Source organism: Eleutherodactylus coqui, chromosome 6 (genome assembly GCF_035609145.1).
Source record: "Eleutherodactylus coqui strain aEleCoq1 chromosome 6, aEleCoq1.hap1, whole genome shotgun sequence".
NCBI lineage: Eukaryota > Metazoa > Chordata > Amphibia > Anura > Eleutherodactylidae > Eleutherodactylus > Eleutherodactylus coqui.
In genome coordinates, this window is record NC_089842.1 from 16,360,328 (window position 1) to 16,366,459 (window position 6,132).

At 44.2% G+C, this 6,132-nt stretch overlaps 1 pseudogene; it reads left to right on the forward strand.

Moving 5' to 3' along the window:
* Positions 1-3,363: 3,363 nt before the first annotated feature.
* On the forward strand, positions 3,364-4,319 carry LOC136633494 (SCAN domain-containing protein 3-like; annotated as a pseudogene).
* The last annotated feature ends 1,813 nt before the right edge of the window (positions 4,320-6,132 follow it).

Genomic DNA, 6,132 nt, shown 5'->3' on the forward strand with positions numbered 1-6,132 from the left:
AAGACAGTCGTCCTTGATCTGTGGGATACTTACTGCTACGTAGACTTTATATGATCACCAGCTTCAAGTACTTTGCACAATCCTCTGTTTTCCTATCAACCCATCAGTAAGCCTTCTCCACTGGGGACCTTCCATTCAAGCATCAAGAAAAATACACTTTGTTTTATGTGGAGCCCACATTAGTCCTTAAATAGTGTATCACAAACTGGAGCACAGGCGGTGGTCCAAGGGGTCGCCTTGGCATCCAAAGTGAATGTAAGGACTCTGGCTGGTCCTTGACTCGGGTCAGTGGGTCCTCCATTAACAGTGAAGTTCCAAGGCCGAGAGAACCGGTGTAGCCAGGCCCGGCCAACAGAACAGTTGTCAGACAGCTTGTCATTCCGACAGTTGTTGAATGTGTATGGGGGGCTTTACCCTCCATTTAAAGTCTTCATAAACCCTAGTCTTATCTAGAATTACCCCCTAACCATTACCGAGCTGCATTATCTGTTGCTCTCCCAATTACAGCAGAACTTATTCAGCCAGCGACATCTCCGACAAGAGGAACAACATCCTAAATTACAGCAAACTGGTTTCAGAAAAAAAGTAGATTACAAGCAAAATAAATTGCACGGGTGGACACTCGCAGGTTCCCTTTTATTGCATTGTAATTAGACCTGGCGGAGCGGCTCGTTTTTCTCCGCTCCTTTTATGTCTAAATATTTAATGAAGCAGACTCAGTGAATTTAACAAGACAGATTAAAAAAAAACCACCCAGGACAATTGACACCCTCCTCTTTATGTTTTACATGGAGTGCAATTAACGACCCTGAAACGCGCAGTGTGCCTCCATGGCTGGAAGCGGCGACTTCGCAGAAAGCTCTTCATTGTCAAGAATTCATATTCATCTTCCTCCCTGTCTATTCGAGTCCGCAGGCTTCACGTGTTAAGCTCGCTGCCACTCAAACTCTGTGCCCGGCCAGGAACAATAACGATCTGTGTCATGGGCGGCATGCTAATTAAACTTCTGAGCAAGTACAAGAAGAAGAAGTCGTCCCTTGTGGTCATTGCTAAAGCCAAAAATACAATCACAATCTTTTAATTTCAGCTGGTCCTAACTGGGTGCAGCAGACCCGCTCCGGCTGGGAGCGAGTTCACCATGGCGGAGGGTTCTTTGTGTGACTGGCGTTTGATGCCTTCGTCTACGGTTATGTTTAGGAGACCATTTATTGTGGTTTTACATTTCTGGGACGCACAACTAACCGCTGTATCTGCCGCCCCCATCTGATATGTGGAGTTACAGCTTATTCCCTCACTATGTACATAACCCCTTAACACGCGTGATCATTAATCTGTAATAGTCACCCTGTGTGTCCGGCACCCAGCATGGGATTTACTGACACGACTGAATAAAATAGCATTTCCCACTATGATTTCATAAGTAAACTTCTGGCTGACAGTTATATTATTAGTCTTCTGCTCCGGTTTATAGGATCTCCGGATAATTTATATGCTGCTCTGAGACACGCAAGATGATCGGTCTATAATGCTGGCAAGAAAGTAAGGGACACTCTCTGTATAAGACAAGGACACTGATGGATGTAAGGTTATGCACATGGGCAGGAGTAACGGATGTCACCAATATACACTAAATGGGGTACTGCTAGGGAAAAGGGAGATGGAAAAAGACCTGGGGGTAATAGAGAACTGTAGACTTAGCTAGAGCAATCAATGCCAGTCAGCTGCTGAAAAAACTAATAAAGTCTTGGGGTGCATTAGCCCTTGGCAATCCAATTTTGGATTCAGTGTTTCCTAGGGGGCTTTCTCTTTCTGCCATTATACAATGGTGCCATCTGCTGGCTGGAACCAGTACTGCGGTATGGGACATGATGGAGAGGCCCCCGACAACAGAGCTGCCAGTAATATACAGTAAGAATACCCTGCCGGAGCTATACAGCCTTCAATCAGAATGTTGTCAGACAGTGGATTGGAAAGGGTTAAAAGAGGTATAGGGACGAAGGACGAGAACATTATTTTCCCACTATATAAGGCACTCGTCAGGCCCCACATGGAATACTGCGTACAGTTCTGGGCATCGGTGCTCAGGAAAGATGTTGCAGCCTTTAAGGGGGTTTAAAGAAAGGCAACTAAATTAATAAACGGAAGGGAGGACTGGAATACCCAAAATTGCGATTCTTCACCCTGGAAAAAAGAAAGCTAAGGGGATAGCAAATAACTCTGTATAAATACATGAGGGGACAATACAAGGATCTCTGCCATGATCTGTTTATACCCAAGATCTGGAGGAGGGAATTGATGGGAAACTGATCAAATTCGCCGATGACAAAAGCTAGGAGGGATAGCTAACACTAGGGAAGAGAGGAAGAGTATTCAAAAAGATCTAGAAAAGCTTGCACAGTGGTCGGCGACTAACAGAATGGTATTTAACAAGGAGAAATGCAAAGTCCTACATCTGGGCAAGAAAAATGAAGAAAGCACATGCAGAATGGGAGAAATTGGGGTAAGCAGCAGCACATGTGAAAAAGACTTGGGTATACTAATAGATCATAGACTAAACATGAGTCAACAATGTGATGCAGCAGCCAAAAAGGCAAACACAATTCTGGGATGTATTAAGAGAAGCATAGAGTCTAGATCATGTGAGGTCATTATCCCCCTCTACTCTTCCTTAGTCAGACCTCATCTGGAATACTGTGTCCAGTTCTGGGCACCCCACTGTAAAAAAGACATAGACAAACTGGAGCAAGTTCAGAGAAGAGTTACCAAGATGGTGAGCGGTCTGCAAATCATGTCCTATGAGGAACGGTTAAAGGATCTGGGAATGTTTAGCTTGCAAAAAAGAAGGCTGAGAGGAGACTTAATAGCGGTCTACAAATATCTGAAGGGCTGTCACAGTGCAGAGGGATCAGCCCTATTCTCATCTGTACAAGGAAAGACTAGAATCAATGGGATGAAACTGAAAGGGAGGAGACACAGACTAGATATTAGACAGTGAGGGGGATCAATGAGTGGAACAGGTTACCACGGGAGGTGGTGAGTTCTCCTTCAATGGAAGTGTTCAAACAAAGGCTGGACTGACATCTGTCTGGGATGAATTAGTGAATCCTGCACTGAGCAGGGGGTTGGACCCGATTACCCTGGAGGTCCCTTCCAACTCTTCCATTCTAGGATTCTATGATATAAACTACAACTCCCAGAGACCCACACAAGTGAAAGTTCCAGCGGCATTATTGAATATAGCGGATTAGGTTGTTCTTTAGGTTATCCAGTATGAGTAATCTGTAGCGGAGTCAGGGAGTTATAAAAGTCATACATATGATAGAGTGACATAAGCAGTGCATTCTCGAAGCATACTTTATAAAAATGGCTGAGAAGAAGAAATGCCGTCAATATTCAAATGAATACTTGAAGTATGGATTCATCCCTTCTCCTACAAATGGACAGCTTCCCTCGTGCCTCGTTTGTGAAAAGGCATTTTTGAATGAAGCTATGAAGCCTTCGAGACTGAGTGATCACCTTGCAAAAATGTATTCAGACAAAGTGGGTAAGCCTGTTTCATTTTTCTAATGTTTAAAGTCAAAGTTTGAGAACCGCAGCACCGTAGGTAAGCTATTTGGAAAATCTGCTCTCAATGCTGACAAAGGCCTTTTTGCTTACTATAAAGTCTCCTTATTAATAGCACAACATAGCAAATCACACACTATTGGGGAAACACTTGTGTTGCCCGCAGTTAAAGAGATTGTCAGTACATTGCTGGGGCCTGACGCGTGTGCCATGGTGAAATTGATTCCTTTGAGTAATTACACCATTTCAAGAAGAATTGACGAGATGGCTGCTGATGTGGAAGAAACGCTTTTGGATGTGTTAAAGAATACAGAATTTGTAATGCAAATTGACGAGTCAACAGTTAGAGACAATGAAGCATTGCTGCTAGTTTACGTTCGTTTCATTGATCGGAATGAAGAGGTAGTGGAGGAACTGTTGTTTACCAGAAATTTAACCACCGACACGAAGGCTCCTCTATATACAAAAGAGTGGAAGAATGTTTCCAAGAAAAAAACATCCCTTTAACAAATGTACTTGCTTGTGCAACCGATGGAGCTGCATCCGTGATTGGTCGATACCGCGGATTTATAGCCCATTTAAACTCTGCTATACCTGGCATAATGGCCGTCCACTGTGTGATACATCAGCAGCACCTTGCTAAACATTTATGTGAGAGATTGCATGATTCTCTGTGCAATGTAATTAATGTTGTTAACCAGATAAAAGCGCACTCTTTGAACGAACGTCTTTCCCGTAAGCTGTCAAGACCATGACGAAGAATTGGAACGTCTACTCCTACACACCAAAGTGAAGTGGATGTCAAGAAAAAAGTGCTTATGACGTTTCTAAGAACGTTTTGAGCCAAGCCTTTGGATGCAATCGAACTTCGACGTCTTGACGTTGCCTATCTTGCAGACATATTTGACAAACTCTACAAAGTCAACACAAAGAGACAAAATGAATGTCATTAAGGCTTAGAGTATAATCTCTTCCATCATTGCCAAACTGGACCTTCATAACAATAACCTGAGTCGATGCGAGCTCTGTCAGTTTCCGAGTCTTCAAGAAATCGCACGCAAAGACAGAGACAAACTTCAAGATGCAGACTTAGACGGTTTTTGCTTACTATTCATACAAGCCAAAGAAGACATGCAAACTAGATTTCACGCAGGGGAATTTCATCCCAGATTGCAAGAGCAGTTGATCGACTTGAAACACTATAATACAGCCCGAGCACTTTTCCAGCAATGTGGCTATGAATGTTTTTGGGTGAAAGTGAAGAATTCCTATCCTATCCTGTGGCAGGAAGCTAAGTTGCTCGTGTTAGCTTTTCCCTGTATGTACTTAGTGGAGAGGGGCTTCAGCACAGTTCAGCAGCTCCTGACAAAAACGAGAAACAAACTTCAGATATGTGTAAGGGGCGATTTAAGACGGACAGTTGACAAAGATAGAACCAAATAGCGCGAAATTGGCATCCGCTCATCAGGCCCAAGGCAGCCACTAATGAAAAAGATAGATTGTGGCAAACATTATTACTATTAATAGTCTCAGGAATATTTTTGATGAACTCGATCATGCAGGTTATGCAGTCAGCAAGTTGTTGGCCCTACGCCAGGGGCGCCAGTCGGCAGAAGAATATTGCTCTAGTTTCAGGCAGTATTCAGGTGAATCTGCATGGAATGACTGTGCGCTCAAAGATTTAATTCTTCGAGGCCTGTCTGACACAGTAAAAGATCTATTGCTGTCTCATCCGTCACCATTCACCTTGAATCAGGCTATAGAATTGGCAATGAGAGCGGATCGTAGACTCAGGTCTAGAAGGGAAGCTAAGCTAGAGGCCCTTCAAGAACGTGGTGTCAAGTCTCTGGCGACTGCTACAGCCTGTAACCCAGTGTCAACCTCCGGAGATGATGGTATGGAAGTGGACCGATTGAGTCCTGGAGAGCAGTGGCGCTTCCGGGTTTCTAACCAACTCTGCTTTTACTGCAGCAAGGCAGCTATGGAAGAAGCAGGAAAACGTCAGCTCCTAGGTGACTGTCGAGAGGGTCATCTAGGAGGTCAGGTACTCCCTAAATTACTGGTGCCTTGCAGTGTGTCTTACAAGGCTTTTCACAGGGTGGGACAGGCATATATAGATTCTGGGTTGGCCGCGAATCTTATCCATTTGCAGTTCGTAAGACCACTGTTGTCAAGTTTAACGCGTTAGGTTTGCCGATCCACTTAACCAGTATTGATGCAACCCTTCTGTCCTCGGGGGTAGTGCGTTGGAGGACACCAGAACTTCGGTTCATGGTGGGCACATTACATTTGGAGGTAATTTCATTTCTGGTCATGGAGAAGATGTCCATGGATATCATTCTGGGATTCCCGTGGCTAAGGACGCACAATCCTCAGTTCGATTGGACTACTCTGGAGCTAGTTCAGTGGGGAGGGTTCTGTCAGGATTACCTAGTGCCTGTTACGTTGTGCTCCACCAATACTATTAGTATTCCGGGCTATTTATGGGATTTTCAAGATGTGTTCTCTAAGAAGCTTTCTGAGGTATTAACCCCACACCGCGAATGGGATTGTAGGATTGATCTTGTC